A 26,027-nucleotide genomic window follows, 5' to 3' on the forward strand; every position below is an offset into this window, starting at 1 on the left:
CGGAATTCAGGAAGACAAATAAGTTCCTCTTCCTGCCATCTTGTCTTCGGAATGGTCATAAGGACTTGGGTTGTTTGCTCTTCCTTCTCAACTTCAGGATAAACGTAACAATGTCTCGAGAATCTTTAATGCTTCCGACTGGTATTGCATCAACTCCGCCTATCAACATGGGAGGTGCTCATCTCTTCCCAAGCTATGGAACGCTATCCGTGAAGACGGGCAGCCACCTTCAGTTCCTCCGCACAGGCTTTCCTTATTCTCTTCGAGACCATCTTGCTGTGTAGCCCAGACTGGCCTTGAACCTGCAATCTCCCTGTTTCTACCTCCCAAGTGCTTAGGATTACAGGCAGATGCTCCTGTGACCACATTCAACATGTGTATTTTTTGTTTGTTGGTTGGCTGGTTTTTCAATACGGAGTTTCGCTATGTAGCCTTGGCTGTCCTGGAACTCACTCAGCAGACCAGGCTAGCCTGGAACTCAGAGATCTGCCTGCCTCTGCTTCCTGAAGGCATGTGTCACCACCACCCAGCTCAACACGCATATTTTAAACCACTTTATGAATCATACAGGCAGAAGGTGTGGCTGAGTACGAGAGCCCTGGCCAGGCATGTGTGAGGTCCTGGGGATAGGGAGGACGGGTGGTGTGCAGGGTGATGGCTGGAGGAGAGATGCTTCTTTATTCCTTTCGAGGATAAAATAAAATAAAAGATTGTAGTAATGGTCATTCAATGAGCATTATACAAGAACCATAGAACCATAGAATTGTGCAATTTTCGGCCTACAAGATGGCTCACAAGTAAAAGTTCTTGCTGCCAAACCTGATGACCTGAATTTGATCCCCAGGACCACATATGTGGTAAACTAAGAGAATTGACTCCTTCAAGCTGTCTTCTGACCAACATCACACACATGCATGCACACACGGATAGTGTAATTTTAAAATTAAAAAAAAAGTAATTGTGGGGCTGGAGAGATGGCTCAGTGGTCAAGAGCACTGGCCGCTCATGCAGAAGGCTGGGTTCAGTTCCCAGCACCCACATGGTATTTCACAATCATCTTTCTGAGCTCCATGGGCACCAGGCATACACATAGGTACACATACATGTACATGCAGGCAAAATACACACATAAAATAAAATTAATAAAACTAAAAACAGAATTCTACACTATAAATGAATAAATTGTGTGGGATAGGAATTATATTTCAATAAATAAAATAAAGAAATAAAGATAAAAGCTTCCGCTTTCAAAAACAGTTTTTGGCAGCCCCATATCACCCTGGCTGCTGTATGGAACTGCCAGCCCATGACAAAGCCAGAAGTTGCTGTGTTGGAGGAAGTGTGAGCCGCTTGTTGGTTCCTGGCCACCCGGCTATCTTAGACCCAAAATAATCACACAGAAACTGTATTAGTTAAATTAACACTTGGTCCATTAGCTCTAGCTTCTTATTGGCTAACTCTTACATCGTAATTTAACCCATCTCCATTAATCTGTGCATCACCACGAGGTCATGACCTTCCAGCAAAGTTTCAGCTTGTCTGTCTCCAGTGGCTCCATGGTGTCTCTCTAACTCTGCCCTTCTTTCTCCCAGCCTTCAGCCTAGCTTTCCCTGCCTACCTAAGTTCCTCTTTGCTATAGGTCCAAAGCAGTTTCTTTATTCATTAATGGTAATCACAGCTTACAGAGGGGACTCCCACATCATTGCTGCACAGGTCAGTCAGTCTCTGGCCATAGGAAAGCTGAGAACTGCCCATCAGCCAAGGAGAACCCTAGCAATGAACTCCTGCCACACCTGAGGCCTTCTCAATGCACAAGTGGGGATATAAAAAGGGACCCCAGCATCCCTGGGGCAGTCTTACAGGGGATAAGAAGATCTGCCCATAAGAGCAGAAGTTGACCCTCTTCAGCTGCAGGTAAGAAAATAGGACACGAACCCTCATGCCGTCATTGCCACAATATAAACACTATATAAACACAGGAGAGACGCAGGAGAGGTATGCTCTGTGAGGATGCCATCTGAGCCTTCTCAAGGAACACAGAGTCACGTGCCAGAGCCAGGGAGGGTCCTGGCAGCCCCCTAAGCTACACAGTCCTGGCCACCCATCTTCACTAGGCCAGTTAAAGAAACAGCAGCTGAAGAGTCCTTCAGTATGGCCATAGTGGCTTAAGTCTCAACCTAAGACAAATGACTGAGCTGCTATTTAACACATCAAAGAGGACCTGCAAGCCAGGTTCTCCCAGCATCCCTCAGACCCTACCTATTACAGGGTCCTCCTGGCTGGCACACCCTGCCCCCTATCCTTAATTCTCGAGCCCAGGGGCTGGGCTGCCCTTCCCCGAGTTGCCCTTCCCTATATAATCCAGACATTTTGGTTTCCTGATCTTTTGTCTACACTTGTTTGGGCCTTCTGGCTGCTGCACCTGGTCTCCTGGCTCCTCTCTCCCTTCTCCTTCCCTCTCCTCACCTGGCTCAGGGTCGTGTCCACTCTGGACTCTCCCAGACGTCCCTGCCTCTGGCTATGCCCTCCCACATATCCATAATAAGCTCTCTCTTCTGCCATACCCAGGAATGGTCATATTCTTTTTTATTTCTCTTTTTTCCCCACCTAGTGGGCAGAGGAACAAAGAGATCCAATGACCACCCTCTACCAAGTCTGTCTTTGGTGGGATTTGAGGTTTAGGTTTCAACGAGGACAAGAGGTGCTCATAACTAAGTGGTCACGGTGTGGTCTTGTCCATCTGACCCAAGGTCAGTCTCTGCCATGAGGTGTCCAGGTAAATCTCTTTACGGATCCAAAGCCCCTTTCCTGACGAGCACCAGCATTTCCTTCTCCCAGCACTCCTGGGGAATTTCCAGTTTGTTTCAAGAGTTTGGGCGCTGAAGGGAGAGGCGAATGTCTCTTTGGAATATCTTCCTTCTGTCAAAGGTTACAACAGGTAGCTCTGATTGTCCCACAAGCTAACCAGTTTGTTTGTAACTGCAAGAGTCATTTGGACTGGATATCAATTTTATGGCCTTTCCCTGGGCGTCACAACAGGAAAGCCGAGGAGGGGAAGCTCCGTGGTAATCTAGAGTCCAGCACTTCCATCCAGCCTGTGGCTAAGAGCTGATGGGGAGTCAGCAAATTATGACATGATTTGGTAATAAAGCCTGATATGGCTACAATAAAAGTTAATGATTAGACACTTTCCTTCAGACAAATCACTGAGTCTAGACTGAGATTTTATAAGAACAAGGCTTTGGGTTTTTTCTGAGACAGGGTCTCACGGTGTAGTCCTGGCTGGCCTGGGATTCACTATGTAGACCAGGCTGGCCTTGAAGTCACAGAATAAGGTTTGAAAGTCACTTCTACCAGCCAGAAGCCATTAGGGCAGTCCCCGCCCCGCCCAGGTCACACAAACAGCTCCTGTGCAGGAAAATGCTATCCACATTCTCAAAGCAGGCCTATGCTGTGAACCATATGTGGAAACACTGGAAATACCTCTGGTTTTGTTTGTAGCGGTTCCATGGAGCCCAGACTCACGTACGAGGGGCATCTGCTCTCCCAGTGAGCTTCACCCAGGCTGGCAAGCTCTCACTGTGAGACTAACTTAACGCTCCCATCCCTCCGCTAGTCAGCGTCCTAACTTTTCTTTCTCCTTCCTTGCCCAGGAGGAAGAGCATATGAGATGGAAAGGTTTGGGGTTTAGGAGGACACTGAAGCAGACTGGTCTTTGGGATGCAAGATGAATTAAAATAGTCATTAATGCCATGGACAGACGGACAGACAGGCAGCAACATGGCAAAGCCTGAGGAGAATTTGGCTCACAAGGCAGGTAGGGGATTCCTTCTTCTAGGTCTCAGAGGAAGGGGACAGTTTCTTGTCCTCAAGGCTGTTCTGAGTCCAGGGCAGCAGGGAAGGGGAAGGTTGGGGGATGGGAGGTTGTGACTCTGTGGATATAGGGGAAGTAAGGAGTGGGCCCCTCTAATAGAGACGTACCTGTTAAACCGTGGGGAGTGTCCTCACCATAACTCTGTGGAGTCTGGCAGCCTGGAGTCTTCTGCTTCCTTGGGGAAGTGAAAATGCCTCCTGGGATCCAGGCACCTGGGGATTCCGTTAGGTGTGGAGAGTCCCAGATAAACTCTGCAGAGAGGGCTTGCCCTTTCCTCACAGACATGCTCCTGCAGTAGCAGTTTGGTCCGGATTGTAACAAAAATCCAAGGAGAACAAACGAGGAACAGACACCTGTGGCTGCAGGCTCGGGGCGTCTCGCCCAGCCTCTTAGGCTCCTAGACGAGGAAACCAACCGCTCTGAGGTCTAATGACCTGAGGAAGCTGTGGGTTTCTGGGCCCTGCAGGGCTAGCGCATACATTGAAGACATGAACTCTCTTAGCTCAGGAGGGCGCTGTGAGAAGCAGTCAACCTAGGTGCGTGTGTTCACGTATGTGTGGGCACATGGACTCGTGTGCATGTGGCAGCCCTCCATCATTCTCCACTGTATTCACTGAGGCAGGGTCTCACATGTGAACAGAGAGCCTGCTGATAGAATCAGCCAATAAACCACTCTGATGAAGGGAATTATTGGCATTTACATGATGCTGAGCATCTGAACTCTGGTTCTCTGGCCCAACGAGTACTTGACCCACTGAGCTCTCTCCCCAGACCCAGTTCTTCTCCTTTATCCCCAACATATTTTATTATTTAATTAATATTATCAATAGTAACAATTAATTATAATTAATTAAAATTGTTAATATTAATAATTAATATAATGATATTTATTATTATCACATCAATCACATTCACTTTCCAGTCCTCCCAGGTCTGCCCCCACCCATGGGACCTCCCCCCAAAAAAGAAGAAAAAACAAAACAAAAACGCAAGTCCAGTCTGTGAGCATGATCAAACTTACAGTGGCGGGCCTGTGGCCTTGGTGCCAAGAGGCACACCTTGCAGACAGCTCATGTGGAGAGTTTTATTAGGAAGGAGAAAGGGGAGAGGGAAAGGGGGGTACAGAACGGTCTGTGGGGAGAGAAAGACAGAAAGGGAGAGAAGGTGAGGGAAGAGAGAGAGAAAATGGGCGGGGTGCCTCCTTTTAAAAGGAGGGCACAGCACTTGTGCACAGAGACCATGCAGAAGGCCAAGGTACTGCCTGCGGACTGGTCATGCATGCAGGGGTGGCGCACTCTGCCAGGTCTCTGAGGGGCAGGCCAGGTGTGTCTGAATGCCAATATTGGCACATCCCCCCCTTTTGAAGGTGAGAAGCTAGGGGTGTCAGGTGAGAGGAAATGAGGGTGCTGAGTTCTCGAGACTGCTTCCTGCTGATCTGGGGGACCTGAGAAAGCTGGGGTGCTGGCCATGTCCTGGGGTAACTGGCTGTTTCATTTCACTGTCCAGACTTTGTGGAACTGTCTGGTGCTGCTTGGACCTGGCAAGATGCTGGCAGGACAGAGATAAAGTTAAGTTCAGGGAAAAACATTTTCCTCCAATCCTGGTACTTGAGGGAGGGTGGTCCCAAGACCAGGGAAAGGTGGGAAACTTAGGCTGTTGATTGCCAGTTCTTATCTGGAGTGTGGCTGACGGTGCATCCAACCTGTTCAAGGCGAGTCCAAGTCAACTCCCTGGAGCTCACAAGAGGTTTGCGAGTTTACAGGAAGATGTTAGCGTTCCCACTGTCTGTAATCTGTACCGCAATCCACGTTACAGAAAGGATGGTATGCTCGCACAGTGGTAGTGCGCTGCCAGGCTAATGGCTCATCGGGATTTCATCAACTGATGTCAAGACTGTTATGATTCAGCCAAAATATGGCTGATACTTCCGGGTTCCAGGGCCACTCATGTGCGGACAAGCCCTCAGGCGTGACCCATGTGCGGCGTGAATACATCACTTACGTATGACGCAGCTATGTGAGCCCTTGCGCACATGCCTGAGATCCTTCATCTGCTTATGAAGTAACCACATCATCCCCCTGTGCACATGCACTAAGAAGCCCTTAAAAGCTGGAGGCGCCATCTTCAGCTCTCTCCCTCTTTCTACACACCGACCTCACCAGGCCTGTGCACGCCCCCCTCCCCCCCCCAATGAACTCCTAAGCCGGTTTGTTGCATGTTCTGCATTTCCTTCTCACTCACACCAGGTAATTTCATTGGTGCCGTGAGACTCGGGAGGCTCTCCCGCTCCTCTCCCAGGGTCGGGATTCAGAACTGGGTATATTTTCCACAACAACCACATGTGACCTCTATGCACACCACTGGCTTCAATTAGTGAGTTTCCCCATTCTAGTCAGCTTAACCGTTCCTCCAAACCCGAGGAATTGACCATCAAACTCCCAGCAATCTTCTGGTATTCCTAGACATGGGGGGAAAAGCCCCCAACCATGGCCTATACGGCTACAGTTGAGCCCTTTACTGACTTCCATGTCTGGTTTGCTTCCCTAAGCTAAAAACATAACTGGACAACCCGGGGTTGCCTGCCCACCTCAGATTTTTCTTTTTCTTTTCTTCTCTTTTGGACCACTCATCCGTGGCCCCTGCCATGAGAGACCACTCAGTCTCCAGCCTCTCTGGCTTCCCAGTCGCCCAGACTGGAGCCAGTCAGGCTTTAACAGCCCGCCTGCAGATAGAGGACACTCATTTACAAGTCCTGAGGTGTTCACCGCCATTTCACACCCCGCCTATAGAGGGGAGACATCCCCCTATAAGCCTTGTGGTGTTGCTGTTTTTGCAGATTTTCACGATTTCAGCTATGGGTAGCAAGCCATCCAAGACCATCAATCCAGCCTCCCCTCTGGGATGCCTTTTAGAGGCCCTGAAACCCAGGCCTTAATGACCTGCATACAGATTCCACACTTGTCCATCTTTGTTCAAAAAAATGGCCTCGTTGCAATCTAAATAACAGGTTAGAGTGGCCGCCTATCGGCACCCTTGATCTCAATATTTTACGGGAGCTTTCTAACTACTGTCAGTGCCCAGGTAAATGGAAGGAGCTTCCTCATATCCAAGCCTTTTACTATCTAAGCTCTAAGACTAATCCCTCTGTTCTTGCAAGTTGTTTGCCTGCTCATGTGTTCCTGGCTATGCCATCTGAGCTGGAAGAACCCTTCACTTCCACTCTGGACCCAGCTAATGAACTTTCGACCTCTGCCTTTTCGACCTCAGCGGGCAGCTACTCACGCTCCTTCTTATAATCTCACCTTTCACGATATCTATTGTATATGACCCTGAAGAGCACAGGTGAGCTTGGGAGCAGACCAGACTACGATGCAGACGAGTTCACCAAACACATGCAACACCCAGCCCCAGGGACAGAGGCGGTCCCCGAGCAGGAACCACACTGGGATTATAACACCCCAGGTGGAATTTTAACTAGGGACCGGTTTTTGACTTGCCTTCTGGTAGACTGCCCTCAAGCCAGTAAATTATAATAAGCTCTTAGAGGTCATTCAAGATATGAAGGAAAATCCTTCTGCATTTTTGGAGTGCCTCACTAAAGCTCTGTTACAATATACTAACTTAGATCCAGAAACCACGGAAGGCAGACAGCTACTCATGGCTCATTTTTTCCCCAGTGCTACCCTGACATTAAGGCTAAACTTAGATGTTTGGAGAAAAACCCCTTGACCCTGCAGGTGGAAGTCTTAGAGTTGGCTTTTAAGGTGTACCATGCAAGGAATGACAAAGCCCACAACCACCACTGTCACATGCTAGCCACGGCCCTCTGACCAGCCGAGGGGACAGACTGCCCCATCCATGCTGTCTGTGCTGCTCACTTGCCCCCCGGGGCTCGAGAACTGCCAGGCCCATGTTTCAAATGTGGTAGAACTGGTCACTGAGCCTGAACATGCCCTAATCCTCATCTTGGTCCCATGAGACCTTGTCCAAAATGCCATAGAGAAGGACATTGGGCAGTTGATTGTCCTCGTGCATATTGTGGCATGAAGACATCAAACCCAGAAAATTCCTAAATTGACCTTCTAGGTCTGGCCATGGACAAGTGAGGCTACCCGGGCTTCTGTGACCTGACCACAACTGTCATCTGTAACAGGGAGATACGGATAAACATCACAGTATCAGGACAGCCCATCTCCTTTCTCTTGGACACCAGAGCCACATACTCGGTACTGAGGGAATTCTGGGGGCCACCTCTCCTTCTAGTTTCCCTCTTGTCAGGGTAGGGGGACAGCCCTATCTATAGCCTCAGCAGACCCCACCACTTTCCTGTGTGTTTAGGGGTGTTTATCTCGTTCATTCATTTCTAGTCATGCCAACCTTCCCCGTACCTCTTACGGGAAGAGATGTTTTAGCAAAAGTAGGAGCTTCCATTTCATCTGCTCCTTCCATTCACCTTACCCCAGACTTGCCAGTAGTTCCCCTCCTCCTCCTTCTAGCCTCCCAACCTCCCAGCTCCAATGTATCTTTTTCTCTATCAGACTCTCAGGTGGACCCCCAAGTCTGGGACACCCAAAACCCTTCTGTTGCTAAACACCATTCCCCCAATTTTATCCAATTACAAGATCCTTCTAAGTACATCACCCAAGCTCAGTACCCCCTCTCTCTCCAGAGCCTTAGGGGACTTAAGCCTATTATCTCTGACCTTTTAAGAAAAAAGCTCCTCTGCCCCACCTCTTCTCCCTTTAACACCCCTATGCTTGCTCTTAAAAAACCTAAGGGAAGGGGCTGGAGAGATGTCTCAGAGGTTAAGAGCATTGCCTGTGCTTCCAAAGGTCCTGAGTTCAATTCCCAGCAACCACATGGTGGCTCACAACCATCTGTAATGGGGTCTGGTGCCCTCTTCTGGCCTGAAGGCATACAGACAAAATATTGTATACATAATAAATAAATAAATATTTAAAAAAAAAAACCTAAGGGAACCTAGCACCTGGTTCAAGACCTCCAGCTCATTTACTCCACAGTGGTCCCTCTTCATCCTGTAGTTCCTAATCCTTACACGCTTCTCTCCACTATCCCCAGAGGAACCTCCTACTTCTCAGTTCTACATCTTAAGGATGCTTTTTTTTTTCTCTATTCCTCTCAGCTCTCAATCTCAAAACATCTTTGCCTTCACCTTGACTGACCCTGACACTCACCTCTCCACACAGCTCACCTGGACTGGCCTTGCCCAGGGATTCCGGGACAGCCCACACTGGTTTGGTCAGGCTTTAGCTTCTGATCTTCTCTCACTGTCTCTCCCTAATTCTAAACTCATACAGTATATAGATGACATTTTACTTTGCAGTCCATCCTTGGAGATTAGCAAAACTAATACCTCCTCTCTTTTAAATTTCCTGTCCAAAAAGGGCTATAGAGTCTCACCTTCTAAGGTCCAGCTGTCTACCTCTCAGGTCATTTACTTGGGATTAACTATTACCCCAAAGCTAATTCAGTCCCTTCCAGTTCCTTCTACAAAAGAAGAGGTTCTAACATTCCTAGGAATAGCTGGCTTCCTGTGTTCCTGAATCCCCTCTTTTTCTCTCCTCGCCTACCCCTTAAACAAGGCAGCTCTCCACTCTCTGCATGAGCCCCATCTCCATCCCATTACTAAACCCTTCCAGAGATTTCAGCAAGCCCTTTTCCAGGCCCCAGCTCTCTATCTCCCAGACTTAAACTCATCTCTTCTCCCTCTATGTAACAAAGAAGGAGGGATATGCCCTTGGGGTCCTAGGCATCAGCTGGGACCTTCCTTTGCACCTGTAGCGTACCTGTCAAAGAAGCTGGACCTCACCATTCAGGGCTGGGTGCCCTGCATACATGCTTTAGCGTCTTATTACTTACTGAGCTTCTTATTCGTAAGTCAGAGAAACTAACCTTTGGGTCACCCACCACTGTCTTCCCCCACCACAATCTGTCCCATCTCTTAACTTACAAAGGTTTACAAACCTTACCCCCTTCCTGAGTTCTTTCCCTCCAGGTGGCACTAGGAGAAGATGCCACACTCACTTTCCAATCCTGCCCACCCCTTAATATCTCGAACCTCCTAACTCAACCTAACATTAACTATTCCCCATCTCATTTCTGCATAGAAACCTTAGAGGATCTACTGCCCCACCTCTCACATATACAGGAGGGCAAACTGTCCCGGCCAATTATACCTGGTACACAGATGGCAGCTCCTTTTTATGTGAAGGGACCCATAGAGCAGGCTATGCCATAGTGTCAGATCCTGGGGTGGTGGAGGCACAGGCACTCCCTGCCCATACCACTAATCAGCAGGCTAAATTAAAAACCCTAACCCGTGCCTTCCAGTTAACAAAGGGACCATCTTTAAATGTTTCCACAGACTCCAAATATCCCTTTCATATCCTCCTATCCCACGCAGCTATCTGGAAGGAGCGTGGGCATCTTATGATGAAAGGTGGATCCCTAACTAACTCAGGTTATATTGTGGACTTTTTAAAAGCCAGGGGCTCCCTTCCAGGAACTGACTGCAGCTTGGTTTTACTCATATGCCCACAGTCAGATAAGTTAAATATCTCCTGGTTTTGGTGGACACCATGTCTGGGTGGGTTGAAGTGTTCCCCACCACTAACAAGAGGGCCCAGACAGTTTCTGATGCTCTTCTCCAAGAAATCATCCCCTGGGTTGGAATTCCAATCTCTCTTCAGTCGGAAAATGGCCCAGAGTTTTACCTCCCTGATCTCTCAAACTTTATCTAAGGCTCTTAACATTCCCTGGCATTTTTATATCCCATATCATCCTCAGTCTTCAGGGAAGGTAGAACGAACTAAAATGTTCTTGTCAAGATGTCATAGGAGCTTCACCTTGACAGGGTAAAACTTTTGCCTCTGGCCCTTCTTAGGCTAAGGGCTCTCCCCAAAAGCCCCCTTTCCATCTCGCCCTTTGAACTCATGTATGGGCAGCTGGTTTTTACCCCCAGCCTTTCACCTAAAACCTCTTTCCTTCCTGATCACCTGCTTACTTTGCTGTTATCCCTTCTTCTCTCCCTATTATGGGACTTTACTGACTACTCGTTACCTCAACCATGTGTTAATTCATGCCCACCGCTGATGAAAATAGGAGATCATATACTATTCTCTCCCCCAGACCAACGCCCCTCACACCTTTCCCCTAAATGGCAGGGCTCTTTAAAAGTAATTCTTGTAACTCCCACAGCTGCCAAGCTCGAGGGACTGTCTCATTGGACCCACCTGTCTCACCTTAAACCTTTTACTCTTCCAGCTCAAGATACCCCCTCAAATACGGTAACTCCAACAGGGCCCTGCTCCCTTAAATTCCAGAGAACACCAAGATCAGCCATTCTTTCTCCAATTCCAGAAAAATAAAAGTTTCATCACTGTACTCAACCCTCCTGTGCCAAAATCTCCATATACTCCCCCTCTTCCTCTTTCTCCTATCTGCTTTACCAACTTCTCTAGATCTCCAATGTCATACTTAAATGTCCAGTTAACCACTCAGCTGTTATTACAGGGACCGTCATTAAACATAGAGCCGGGGGTACAAGGATTGCCAAAAGCCCAGGTGGTAAGAAACAATTGGGACATTCACAGCCCCAGACTCCAAAAACTCCCAAAGCAGACTTTAACATAACAGGTTCATCACTGACTGCAGCAGTGTCTCCTGATGCTAAGGTAATACCATGATGCTAAAGAGAACAAGTGTCTTAAGATTCGCTCCAGATAAAACATTGAGGGGTCTAATAATTCCCCTTTCTAAAAATTCCCCCTTCTTTTCCTTCCTCCTTCCCACCATCCAACACTATACCATCATAATCATAAGCTTTTAATATGTCTAAAATTTATTTCTTTTCAAACATTTTTTTCATAAGCTCCAGGGAGCCAATTGGACCTATCTACACGGACCAGACTCACCCAGAATAAGTATCATTTAATTCTTCCCTTGTCATTCCTGGTCTCGGGAACCCCTGGGAAATTCCCTCCTCCACCCCACCCCCCCAAAACCCTCTATCTTCCATCTTGGGACTCTCCTCCCTTAACCACCAGGATCTAAAATTTTTTCCAGACATAATTTTCTGCCTTTCCAGTATCTTGCGAGGGCCAGGCTGCCAGCCAGCCAGTTCCACAGAGCCTGGAAAATGACACAAAAGTAATCAGCTACCCCGGGACGTGGTCAAGCATCTCAGCTCTCCAACACCCACAAAATCAGCAAAAAGCAGTCACGAGAGACCTTCCCACTCATTAAAGACCCCAAACTTCCCAAATTTTTTCCCCGTTTCCACCCATTAAAGACCCCCAAACGCCCCAAATTTTACAATAAACAAAAGGGTGGAACGTTATGATTCAGCCACAATATGCCCGACACTTCTGGGTTCCAGGGCAACTCATGTGCAGACAAGCCCTCAGCATGACCCATGTGCAGCATGTATGATGCAGCTACATGAGCCCTTGCATGCATGCATGAGCTCTGTCATCTGCGTATGACGTAATCACATCATCCCCCGTGTGCATGTGCTAGGCGGCCCTTAAAAGCTGAATGCACCATCCTCAGCGCTCTCTCTCTCTCTCTCTCTCTGCACACCGACCTTGCCAGGCCTGTACACCCCCCTCTAATAAACTCCTAAGTGGGTTTGTTGCGTGTTCTGTGTGTCCTTCTCATTCACACCAGGCAATTTCAAAGACTATGAAATTTTGGAATCTTAATGTAACAGTAGCAGGGGGCGGGGGGGAGAGATCTGGAAGACATTTCATTCTTTTGAGCGGCTCGAATCACTTTCTCTTTATCAGTACTTAAGCATTTTCACCCTCAGACCTTCGTGACTTGCGTTTACACACCTTAAGTCACTTTCTTAGACCCTGGAACAATTTTAGATCCTCACGTCTTAAGCTTTCATACCCTCACATAAGCTTCACACCTTGAACCTCTTTCTTCCTGTCTAATTCACCGGGAGACACAGGCGGCTGACCCCTGAGAACAGTCACTGCAAGGCGCCTTCCTTTAAACGAGGGGATGCTCCTGTGCTAAACCCCCAGCCCCCTAAGGTATTTCTTCCCATAATCCCCCAGAAAAGTCCACAAAGGTTCAAAAACACAATGAAAACAATAGTAAAGAAAGCTACACAGACTGTGCCTGTGTGGAGGAAAAGAGGCCCAGGCTCCTGGGGACAGATGTTGAGTTGCCCGGCTCTTGGGGACAGATGTTGAGTTGACTCTTGAAGTGTTAGTCCCTACAGGCAGTTAGATAATGGCCCCATTGTAAAAGTCAGCAAAATGCATGTGGAGCAAGACCACAGATCTCAGATATTTTATTTTTTTATTGATTTTTTTAAGACAGTCTCATACAGCCTAGGCTGTCCTGGAAGTCACTGTAACCTCAGGCGCGATCCTCTTGCCCTTACCTCCCAGGTGGGATAGATACAAGTTACTCTATTTGTGCGGTGCTGCAGCGCCAGGCAAGCAGACTCTGCCCCAGGTTTCTGATTGGGAGCTGACTGCTGTCACCAGCCGCTGAATCACTTTTTCAACAATTGCAAAAACAATTTCTGTTGTTCCCAGCATAACTTTGAGTCAATAAAATTAATTACCTCACCTAGGAAATTAGCCCCGTGTTTTGCATGCAAAGGTCAATGTTCACCCAGAGAAAGGTACTCAAACATAGCTTGCTCCGGCATAAACATTTATCACGTGGGAGACAGGAACTCATTGTCCACGGTTTGTTTGCCTTATCAAGCATTTACCTGGGGCAGAGTCTGCAGTCCACTTCCTGTCCCAGTTTCTCTTGCCCAACACCTTGGGCAATTGTTTATTTGACAGAGTGTTCTGTCCCTGTCCCCTCTTCTGGGAAGAGGCAAGGGATGCTATACAAATAAAATCACCTGGTGCCTACACACCGATTTCTGCAGAGAGAAAGCGAGGTGTTTGCTAGAAATTGTTATGAAAGAGAAAGTTGCCGTAGTCACCGGAACTTAGCTGTGCTCAACTGTCGGCTTGTGGGGGTCAGATGTTGTCCCTGAGGCTTCCTAACGCTCCTCAGGCCTGTGACAGTAAAACCGAGACCATTGTAATGGCAATAAAGGATGGCGACCACAGAGAGTCTGTGGTAAAAACAGGCAGTCTCCTGTTGCCTTGCTCACTTTTATTATGAAGTGTGAATCTTAGAGGAACCCTGGCCAGGCTACCTCTAACTGCCTCCTCTTGATTTGTGTTCTTAGTTCAGCTTTTAGTTCACAAAGTCACACACCAGCTAGTTCAGTCACATGCTAACTAGTTCACAAAGTCACACACTAACTAGTTCATAGTCATAGACCAGCTAGTTCAGTCATATGCTAACTAGTTCACAAAGTCACACACTAACTAGTTCATAGTGATACAACTAGTTCAGTCACATGCTAACTAGTCCACAAAGTCACAACTAACTAGTTCACAGTCATACACCAGCTAGTTCAGTCACATGCTAACTAGTTCATAGCCAGATACCAACACAAGCAGTTGTTATGTAAGAAAGCCTGGCTCAGCATTTCCCACTTCTAAGAAGCGGTCCTAGGGATGGATGTCTGAACCTTGGGCGCAGACATCTCAGGTTAGGCCAAGCCAGATGACAGACAGAGGACTTCCATCAAGAAACAAGAGTGGCTCGCATGTCCTCCAGAGTCATCACAGACCTCATGTGGATTTACCTGAATCTATTTTTATTAATTTGAGACAGGATCTCATGTATTTCCATCTACTCAATATGTAACAGGCAATGACCCTGAACTCACTGGAAATCTACGTTGACTTGCTCATTTTACAATCTTCTCCCATACCACCAACTCTGAAAGTTGGCTTTCACCAAATGCTCAGTGTCACACCGTAACATCAACTTGGTTTGTTGAAGATTTAATTTGCATTGAGTTTTTCACCGAACTTGACCGATTGTTTCCGCTTCTGCTTTTTAATTGCCTGCTGTCCTTGCCCCGCTTTTTCTGTTGATGCTTCTCTGTCACTTAGGCAGTGGGTATTGAGGGCATCCACACCTCTTTGATGTGTGGATGCCCACCAACCCTCCATTGGTCCTGGGCACCATCAGGTTTGAAGTGTGTCCTTCCAAACCTTGTGTGAAAATCTTTCCAAATTTAGTAAGCAAATTTATACCAATGTTATCCTGTGATCTCCACAGGCAAGACGAGTTTGTCCCCGAGGGTTCTAAGCACTCATCCATTCTTGGGCCAAGTAATGCTGGATAAATCTTTACCTAATGAAAGAGGACTCCCTGTAGACATTATTCCTGCTCCCCACAACATGGACCTGTTCCCGCCTCGGCCGCCCTGTTTCCAGCTACAACAAAGGAAATATCTGTCTTATACTTTATCCCCAACACCAGCCTTCATCCTTGTGAAGCTTATATTACATTTTTAAGTGTGTGTGTGTGTGTGTGTGCACACGCGCGTGTAAGAGTATACATGTGTGCTACAGTAGAGAAGCATTTGCAGGAGTCAGTTCTCTCCTCCCACCACGTGGATCCCGGGCATCAAATTTTACCCCATGAACCGTCTCACCGGCCCTTGATTGCTTTAAGGATTCTAGGAGATTTCCTTGATATACTATATTAAGACTGCATAGCCTAGAATACCATCACTGAGGAAGCTGAGGCAGGAGGATTATGGACTCAAGACCAGCCTGGGCTAGACAGTGAGATCCTGTCTCAAAAAAACGGTGGGCTTGGAATTTAACTTAATGGTTTGGCACTCATCTAGCAAGTTTCAGACCCTGATTTTCATCCCAAGCACAGCCACCACACACACACACACACACACACACACACACACACACAGAGAGAGAGAGAGAGAGAGAGAGAGAGAGAGAGAGAGAGAGAGGGAATCATGTACACATAGACTCCCAAGAATATGGCATCCTCCACTGTATACAAAAACAGAGAAACAGCTATGGCTCTGCTTCCAGTCCTTTGTCTGTTAGGAGTCTTTGGAGATCACAAACTATCGATCAAATGACCTCACTGGAACGCTCGCCTCCACCGCCCTGGGAACCAATAGAACTGAGCTCAGCCTCCAGTTAGAATCCGCGTCACTTTGTCCATCTCAGAATGAGTTCGGGGAGTAACACAAACCTTACACAAGTGGAGAATATGCAGTCGCCACTTCCTGCGGATTGCACTAGAGAGCTCCGGGAGGCTAACTTCCCGATCCTTCCCTGGATCCAAGTTCAAGCAAACGAGCTCCACCTGTGCTCACTCATTCGGCATTTGCGGCATTTACGGCATTTACGGCACACTGGCTCCGTGGGCTCTTTCCTAAGGTGCCAGCAGCAGAGATTTATTTTATCCCTCTTTAGAAAGTGGGTTCATCTGGAATGGAACCCCCCGTAGTCACCAATGCCTCAGTATGGGTCCATTCACAGGATGGCACAAAGCCACCAAGCCCAGAAGGGCTGGGGTCAGAATTCCTACCCAGGCCATCTGCTTCTTTACCGCGTCACCTTATAGGGAGGGGGCATGCTCAATGCAAACATCCCACCCTGGCCCATCGTGCCTGAAATGACGCTCCTGGGATTCAGTTAGAAATGAAAGACTGGAGCCCCATTCCAATGGTGCCAGTCAACCGCCAGGCTGGTAGGTGAGTCACTTCTCTCCCATGGGCCTGCTTTTCTCATCTAGAAAATGAGGAGATTAAAGCCAATGTTCACAAGGTTCCTTCAGGCTCTCACAAGCCAGGCTGGAAGTTTCCATGGAACCACAGCAGTCCTGCCCATGACAAGCTCGCTTGGGTTCTGCGCTGGTCCCTTGGCAGCAAGTCCTATTTCCACCTGCCCATCTTTTCCTTGGACCATGTGACATGGTGGCTGTGGAAACATGGAGTATGACGGTCTACATGGAAGAAGAATACAGTCTTGTTATTTCCAGTCATCTAGTTTTCCTGTCACCAATACTGACGCTGAGGAAACCCTCAGCTTCTCTCCCTCCTGCCACCAACAGTGCACTCCTAGCTGAAGGGGACACTCTGGTTGGTGGAGAGCCGCTTGTTGGTTCCCGGCCACCCGGCTAGCTTAGCCCCGAAATAATCACACAGAAACTATATTAATTAAATCACTGCTTAGCCCATTAGCTCTAGCTTTATATTGGCTAACTCTTATATTAATTTAACCCATTTCTATTAACCTGTGTACCGCCATGTGGCAGGGATTTACCCGGTAAAGTTCCCAGGATCGGTCTCTGGCAGCTCCGTGGCTTCTCTCTGACTCCGCCCTTTTTTCTCCCGGCATTCCATTTAGTTTTCCCCACCTAGCTCTGTTCCCCTATCGCTCTGCTAGAGACTCAAAGCAGTTCCTTTATTAACCAATGACATTCACAGCATACAGAGGGGAATCACACATGCTGATGTGTGAATTACCATGGCAACAACTGTCTGAGCTGATTTGCAGGAACTTAGAAGCAGCTTGAACACCTGAAACCCCTATCCATTCATGTCAGTCCATGTAGGCCTGGGTACCGGTTGGATGTCCCAGAACTCAGACCTCCACTCTTGGGTGATGCTAATGCCTTTTTTCCTGAGCATATGTTTGCTATAAAGACAATTGCTATGAACTCAGAGACTTCTGATCTAACCCGCAGCCAGCTTTCCCCATGTCAGACACCTCTGTTTCCTACCTCATAATTATTCCTGAATCCAGGCCTGGCTACATGGCATAGCAGGAGAAGGTATATGCCTTGAAACCTTGATGGCTTGACTTCAATCCCCCAATCCCAGCTGAAAATGGGAGGTGAGACTCAGCTCCGCAGAGCTGTTCCCCGAGCAGCACAGAGACACCGCTGCACGCACGCATGTGCACATACGCGATAAAGATCGATGAAATAAAGTTTCTTTCCTTCAGTAATAGGGGCTGGAGAGATGGCTTGGCGGCACCAGCACGGCAGCTCACAATCAGCCAACACTCGAGTTGCAGGGATCCGCTGACTTCTGATCTTCACAGGCGTCAGACACACACAGCGCATGTGCATACTGATACACAAAAGTAAATTGTAAAATCTGGGAAAAGGGTATCCGTAACCCTTCTCCTCAGGAATGCAGGCTGCGGTTCTGGGACTCTGCCTCCCCATGCAGATGCTCATGAGTCAATTCTTTCATAGACCTGTGCTTCGGTGGGTGGCCTGCTGTGCTCGGGAGGAGCCAGCCTCCTTGGGTAGCAATATGTCCTGTAGTCTGGAACTCGCTATGAAGCAAAAATATTCAGAGGCTCGGTCTGTAGAGTGCCTACCTAGGTTCCACCCTAGCATCAGACAAACTGGACATGGCAGTGGACACCTGTTATCCCCACTCTTCAGAGCTAGAGACCTGGGAGCTACACATAGAGTTCTGACTTTGCGACACACGGGGCTGGCTTCATGGCTTCTCTCAGAAACCTCGGTAGAAGCCCCCCGTGCCTCATGCCAGCAGAATCCAAGTTCTCCTTCAGTAAAAGCTTGCCACACCTTACACCATGGCTGCCGTGGCCTCTAGGTGTCTGGGTAGCTGGACCTGGTAAGACACCACCCTGGAGAGCTCAGCAGAACTCTGTTTAAAGTACATCTTCCGAATGAGTTTCAGCTTTACTCCCAAGGGGCTATAGTAAGCCGGGTCTCAACAATTCCTGAGATGGCCCGAAACACCCTTTCTATTGTCCCATGCGAATCTCCTGGCTTCTTTTCAATGGCTGCAACCCCCCACCACCACGTTTAATAGACACATTGCATGGCCTCTAAATGGGCCCTTTGTATACCACATTTTTCACAGGTTTCTGGTCTACCTTTCCTTTCAGTGCTCACTGAAAATCTGCTAAACCCAGTTGTTATGGTTTTGGTCCCTTTAAGAGACAAGCCACACCCATTCCCCTCCCTATCCGCTGAGGCAGGCTGATCTTCAGCTTCCTGCCTGAGCTCGCTCTCTTTTCCATCTTCCTCTCAGAGAGGCAGCTTTGCTTCTGCCTCTCTCCCCACTTCTCTCTTCCCCCCTTCTCTGTCTCTTTCTCCTCTTCTCTCTCTCTCTCTCTCTCTCTCTCTCTCTCTCTCCCCCCTCTCTCTCTGTCCCCCCGTTCACCCTTCCTCCTCCATAACCCCCTGAATAAACATTCAACCTCACCCTGCATGTCCTGTCTGTCCATGTTTCTGTCTTCTGCCCGCCTGCCATGTGTCTCCCTGCCTGGAACCAGCCATTGTGCAGGGACCAGCAGCCGTCTCTGCCTGGGGCCCACTGCCTGCTGCCACATGGCCCGCCACCACTGCTCTGAGACCAGCAGCTGTCTCTGCCTGGGACTGGCTGCTCCCAGGGCCTACTGTCTGCCTCCACATGGCCCACCGCCACCGTTAGGGCCGCCGCGCTGGGACCAGCAGCCATTTCTGCCTGGGACTGGCTGCTCCCAGAGCCTGCTGCCTGCCACCACATGGCCCGCCGCCACCATTTGGGACTTACAGCATTTCTGCTGCCTACTGTTGCGGGGATCTTGCAGCATTTTTAAAAAAGAACAACATTTTGGTGCCACGTGACTCGGATGATTCGCCCGCCCCAGACTTTCACCTGGGGCCAGAGTTCCGGCTGTAGGTGCCGTCCAGGACTCTGAGCTCCCTCCTGGGGCAGAATCAGGACTCGAGGACCTTCTCTACAATGACCCACGTGTTCCATCTGCCTGGACGCAGCTCCTCCAAACAACAAATCAACTAATCGTGAGTGTCCCCATCTCGGCTAGCTTAACCATCTCTTTTAACCCAAGGGATTGACGGTTGAGCTCCTGGCAACCCTTCACGGTTTTTAGGGATGGGGGGACCTCCAACCGCGGGCTTTCAGGGCCTCGGTTGTTCCCTTCGCTGGCATTCAATTCGGCTTGTCTCCTGTGCTAAGCCTGTGCCTGAGATGGCTGGCCTTAGCCAGCCCCTCAGCTCACCCGCGCCTGGAGGCCTGGGGTCTCCAGTTCTCCCTCTTTTTCTTTTTTCATTCCTTTTCTTCTTTCTTTTCGTCGTAACTGCTGCTACGGTGCAGCACGCCGCTACAGTGCAGCCTGACCTTGGCTGAATCCCTCCTGCCCCGGAATCCCTCTCCTGTCGGAGGCTCGAGTCGATTCAGCCAGGTTATAGCACCCCCCCTGTGAGCTCGGACATCTGTTCACAGGGCCTGGGTGTTCGTGCCATCTGCATCTTGCCTTAACGGGGAGCCGTTCTCGTTGTAGGCTTGAGGTGCCACAGTTTTTGTGGGTGTTTTCACGGCCTTGACCATGGGAGCCAAGCCATCCAGACCTATCACTCTGGCCTCATGCTTTAAATGCCTCACACTTATCAGTCTCTATCCAAAATGGCCCCTACTACCTTAAAAAAAATTTAAATGGCTGGTTTTTTCGGTTCCAGCATTTTGCCCCTCCCCTCTGCGGCTTTTGTTATGGCATGGCAGGCTCTCCAACAGAGCAGACTACACGTGGTGGTCGCCATCTTGGCTGAGGGCCAGATGGGTCAGGTGACTTTTTCCGCCATCTTGGCTGAGGGCCAGATCACATGACCACACTCTCCTGGTTTTACCCTGCCTCTTCACTTGGAGATCAGCCTGCCTCAGCGGATGGGGAGGGGAATGGGTGTGGCTTGTCTCTTAAAGGGACCAAAACCATAACATTCCCCGGTCTTCCTTATAATAAAAAGCACGTACATCAAGGAAGCAGAAAAGGAAGGGCCCAAGATGGCGGCAGGCAGGTCAGAGGTAATGAAAGTGGGTGTGGCTTGTCCCTTAAAGGGACAGGAAAGCACAACACCAGTCATAACTAACAGTTCAGTCTGAGCACTATGCTACCTTGAAGCTCCTCCTCCAAATCACGTCCTTATGTTGGCCTTACTCAAACTCTCAAGGCACAAGCACAGTGTAGTCAAATTCTCCACCAGAATGTAACGGGAACGGCCTGTGGTCCCATTCCCACTCCAGGCTCGTTCCCATCTCTAACCTCGCCAAGCCCGATATTACAGTCCCAGCATTCTGGTCTCCCCAGCTCCTACAGGAATTACCTGTTAAGGGCCACCTACAAAATTCTAAGTCTTCTCTAAGACACATATCCCCAAATTTTCAAATTGTGCCCACATATCAGTCCCAAAGAACAAAGAGGCTATGTTTAGTGATTTGGTCCCAGAACCACTCCACGGTGGTAGATACTTTGTGACATCAAGGGAGGAAGGGTTGTTTGGATTGTTCCGTTCTGATATGTCAACAGAGGACATGGCAGAGGGAGGCTGCTCACACCACAGAGGGCGAGACAGGAACAAGACACCAGAGCTCAGCCACTGTATCACGCCGTCCCCACCACGATAGACCAAAACCATGAACCAAGAAAAATCTCTTACTTCTGTCTGGCCTTCTCTCACGACAATGCAAGAGTAACGCGGCTGCAGAAGTCGACCTGGAAACCAACTCTTAGATGTGGATCCGAATAAACTGACGAGTGGAAGTAATTTAGAAACTGTAAAGCAGGCTTAGATACAAAAATTTAATAAATATTGCCATGAAAAGATCTCATTGCTTTTCTTAGCTTCATAGGAAAGAAATGTCTTGGGTGGTGGCACAAGCTGATAAGCCCAGCACTCAAGGGTGGGTGTTATTCTTTTTTAAAAATGCTGCAAGATCCCCGCAGCAGTAGGCAGCAGAAATGCTGTAGGTCCCAAATGGTGGCGGCGGGCCATGTGGTGGCAGACAGCGGGCCCTGGGAGCAGCCAGTCCCAGGCAGAGACAGCTGCTGGTCCCAGAGCAGTGGTGGCGGGCCATGTGGCAGCAGGCAGTGGACCCCAGGCAGAGAAGGCTGCTGGTCCCTGCGCAATGGCTGGTTCCAGGCAGGGAGACACATGGCGGGCGAGCAGAAGACAGAAACATGGATAGACACGACATGCAGGGTGAGGTTGAATGTTTATTCAGGGGGTTATGGAGGAGGAAGGGTGAAGGGGGGACAGAGAGAGAGGGAGAGAGAGAAAGAGAGAAGAGGAGAAAGAGACAGAGAAGGGGGGAAGCAGAGAAGTGGGGAGAGAGGCAGAAGTAAAGCTGCATCTCTGAGAGGAAGATGGAAAAGAGAGCGAGCTCAGGCAGGAAGCTGAAGATCAGCCTGCCTCAGCGGATGGGGAGGGGAATGGGTGTGGCTTGTCTCTTAAAGGGACCAAAACCATAACAGTGGGGGAGGAGGATTTAGAGTCCAAGACCAATCTAGACCACAGAGCAGTGCCAAGTCAAGTGGCCTATGAAAGATTTACTGTAAAAATAAATAAATAGGAACTGGAGAGATGGCTCAGGGTTAAGAGCACCGACTGCTCTTCCAGAGGACCTGAGTTCAATTCCCAGCAGCCACATGGTGGCTCACAACCATCTATAATGAGATCTGGCACCCTCTTCTGGCATAAATTCATACATGCAGATCAAACAAACACATACACATAAAATAAATAAAAATCTTTAAATAAATCAAAAGTTTTACCTATTAAAGCTGACATCAATACAATGAATTCTAAAGTGCCCGAATTTATAAAATTAAAATAAATAAATCTGACAAATAGAAGAGAGAAAGAAGGTAGAACAAGAATCCAAGAACAAGAGAATGATGTATAGAGCTGAAGAGATGGCTCAGCGGTTAAGAGCACTTGCTGCTCTTGTAGAGAGGGTTGGGTTCCCAGCACCCATACAATATCTCATAGCAAAGGGCACACCAGTGCCCTCATCTGTTCTCTATGGGCACAGAATGCATGAGGTATATGTACAGACAATCATACAGACATATATACACATAAACTAAGATAGGAAAATTACCCATACAACTTGAAAATACTTATTTCAGGATTAAAATGATCTAATCAGAAATGTACTCTGTTATTTAGTACAAAATATGAATTATTTAAACATTTTTAAGTTATGCTGGTTTATTGAGTCCCAAAACTTGGTCAAACCAGGCTCTCAGAGGCTGTGTACTCAAGATGGAGCAAAGATTGACAAAATGGAGGTGGAACTTGGAGAGGACTCGGCAGTTAAGAGTGTGGACTAGAAACTAAAGTTTGCCAATCTTATAGAAGATTCTAGTTTGGTTTTCAGCTCCCAATGTGGTGGCCCACAACTATCTGCAATTCCAGTCCCAGGGGATCTGACGCCCTACTCTGGCCTCTCAGGGCACTGCATGCATGTGCTACACATATATGTATGCAGGCAAAGTACACACATAAAATAAAAATAATCTTTTTTAAGAAAATAAAACAAAGCCATCTAAATATGACGCCTCAATAAACATTGCCCATCTTAGTTGGTAATATATATGATGCATTTTCAGACTTCAAATGTCAAGTCTAAAAGTGTCAGTGGTGGTGAACACCTTTAATCCCAACATTCAGGAGGCAGAGGCAGGAGGATCTCTGTAAATTCAAGGCAAGGCTGGTCTACAGAGTGAGTTCCAGAACAGTCAGGACTGTTACACAGAGAAACCCTGTCTCAAAAAATGAATAAACAAACAAACAACAAAAAAAGAAGTAGAAAGCAAGCAGAAAATATTAACCCTATTCAGCAGAAATCAACCACGACCCGCAGCGGTGGCACGGCTCAATGAACACCAACAGTTCTATCAGCCTGCCTCTTGGCCAAAATCCCCAATTTTAACAGAAAATCTCCGGTTAAGAAAGGCTTCATGCTAGGCAGTGGTGGTGCACGCCGCTAATCCTAGGACTCCCAGGACAGAGACAGGCAGATCTCTGTGAGTCTGAGGCCAGCCTGGTCTGCTGAGTGAGTTCCAGGACAGCCAGAACCATTACACAGAGAAACCCAATCTCAAAAAACCAAACAAAAACAAAAAGCTATGTTCCAGGCAGTATCACAGCCGACAAGACTGAATTCAAAGCATGAAATTTCCTAATTGAGTTTTTTTCCCCTAGTTTTGGAGGCTCTGAGCAACCTCTTTCCTCTGTCCTCTCTTTTGACCATGTGGAGGTGGAACTCAGGACATCTGTCTCAGCAGCAAGCCGCTTTACCACCTGAGCCATCTCACTGGTCCCATAACCTAAGAACTCTCTCTCTCTCTCTCTCTCTCTCTCTCGGGGGGGGGGGCGAGGGGGGATGGTACACACTTGTGTGTGTTCCCGAGCATGAGGTGCACACTTACGTGTGCTCCCAAGCGTGATGGCACATACTTGCGTGTACTCCTGAGCATAATGTTGCACACTCACTCTGTGGCCCTGGCTGGCCTAGAACTCACAGAGACTCCTCCAACCTTTGTCTCCCTAGTACTGGGATTAAAGTCATGTGCTACTGCACCGATTTTATAGTCTCATTTTTAAGGAGAGGTCTTGATGTTTAAAAATATCATCTGTTGCTGATGCTGGAAAGATGGTACACACTTGTGTGTGTTCCCGAGCGGGAGGTGCACACTTACGTGTGCTCCCAAGTGTGATGGCACATACTTGCGTGTACTCCTGAGCATAATGTTGCACACTTGTGTGTACTCCCAAATCCTTAGGTCCAGACTCAGCAGCATCACCACAAGATTGAGGCCCACCTGGGCTACACAAATAAGTTCCAGGCCAGCCAGGGCTACATAGTGAGACACTGTCTCAAACAATAAACCCTAAACAAACAAAAACCCATCAGAGCCACTGAGAAGGCTCAGGAAGTAAAGGCACTTGCCCCCAAACTTCACAACTTGAGTTCAATCCCTGGAACCCACAGGTGGAAGGAGAGACCCGACTGCGTCCCCAGCCCCGTTTCCACAGACTGAGTACAAATAGACACTCCCCGTCTCCACACCCACTTTCATGTGCTCCAGCCCCCCCTAGTGCTGCTGACATCCTGGAACGGTTTGGGATCGGTTGCTATGCAGGCTCTCCCTGCAGCCGCTCCATCTGCCAAGGGCTTTTCTTCCTTGGGGAAATGTTCCTCTGTGATTGCCCGGACTAATCAGATAGAAGACATTTGGCTGGCTTTCTATCCTCCCTAAACTAATTTTTTTTCCAACAAGTAAAAGAAGGCCCCAAATGAGGAGAATTATGGTGTGCTGTCTTGCCAGGGGGAGGCTGGGTAGGCTTTCACTTCTGGTCAGAAAGACAGAGATGGTCCACTTTGTGCTTACAAAGTAGGTGGCTTGTCCCTCTCTTAAGAAATATTACCACCGCTAGCCATGGCTTAGCACTGACACGAATTCGATGTTCCTGTTTCCCCGCCAGGAACCATCTATCTCAGAAGCCAGAGTCCTTCAGCCTTTGAAAGGTGCACACATCCTACCAGCACGATCTCCAGAAAAAGACAGAAGCAGAAAATGCAACCAACTTGCTGAGTTTTGCCTTAACTTCTAAACACATCACCATCATCATCACCATCATCACCATCATCATCACCATCATCATCATCACCATCATCACGACATCATCATCACCACCATCATCATCATCACCATCATCATCACCATCATCACCATTATCATCATCACCACCATCATCATCACCATCATCATCATCATCATCACCATCACCATCATTGCTATCATCATCATCATCACCATTATCATCATCACCATCATCACCATCATCATCATCACCATCAACACCATCATCATCATCACCATCACCATCAACACCATCATCATCATCACCATCATCATCATCATCACCATCATCACGACATCATCATCATCACCATCATCATCATCACCATCATCACGACATCATCATCACCATCATCATCATCATCATCATCACCATCATCACGACATCATCATCATCACCACCACCATCACCGTCATCAACACCATTATCACCACTACCATCATTATCTTGAAAATTAACACCTTGTAACTCTCCCATCCCATAATCCCCCTGCCGCTAAGCCAGGATCTGGGCCTGATAGTTATCCTTTCACCTGGGCATATGATGGCGGGAGACACTTGCTGGCACTGGTGTTTCTCCGAAGCAGGGGAGTAGCTGGCAGTGGTGTGATGTTAGTATCAAGGTTTTCTGGGTGGAGCCTGAAGCAGGGCCCCTGTTCTCCTTCAACAACATTGTTCTGTGTGGTAAGGACACACGGCATGTGGAAGTGTCCAGGCATTCATTAAAACCTTGATCCTTTCTGGGAGGAGACAGCTCATTCTATTCACAGACTAAGAATTAGACACTGAGCCAGGCGTGG

General features: G+C 48.2%; 1 long non-coding RNA gene across 1 annotated transcript; it reads left to right on the forward strand.

Annotated features, from left to right (window-relative positions):
- The first annotated feature begins 19,157 nt into the window (after window positions 1–19,157).
- Window positions 19,158–25,236, forward strand: LOC121441723. The gene is made up of 2 exons (XR_005973500.1): window positions 19,158–19,585; window positions 25,070–25,236. It is a non-coding gene; the product is annotated as an uncharacterized LOC121441723 (long non-coding RNA).
- The last annotated feature ends 791 nt before the right edge of the window (window positions 25,237–26,027 follow it).

The sequence above is a fragment of the Microtus oregoni genome, unplaced genomic scaffold (genome assembly GCF_018167655.1).
Source record: "Microtus oregoni isolate MIOR12 unplaced genomic scaffold, Mior012 000081F_ref0000091, whole genome shotgun sequence".
Lineage (NCBI taxonomy): Eukaryota > Metazoa > Chordata > Mammalia > Rodentia > Cricetidae > Microtus > Microtus oregoni.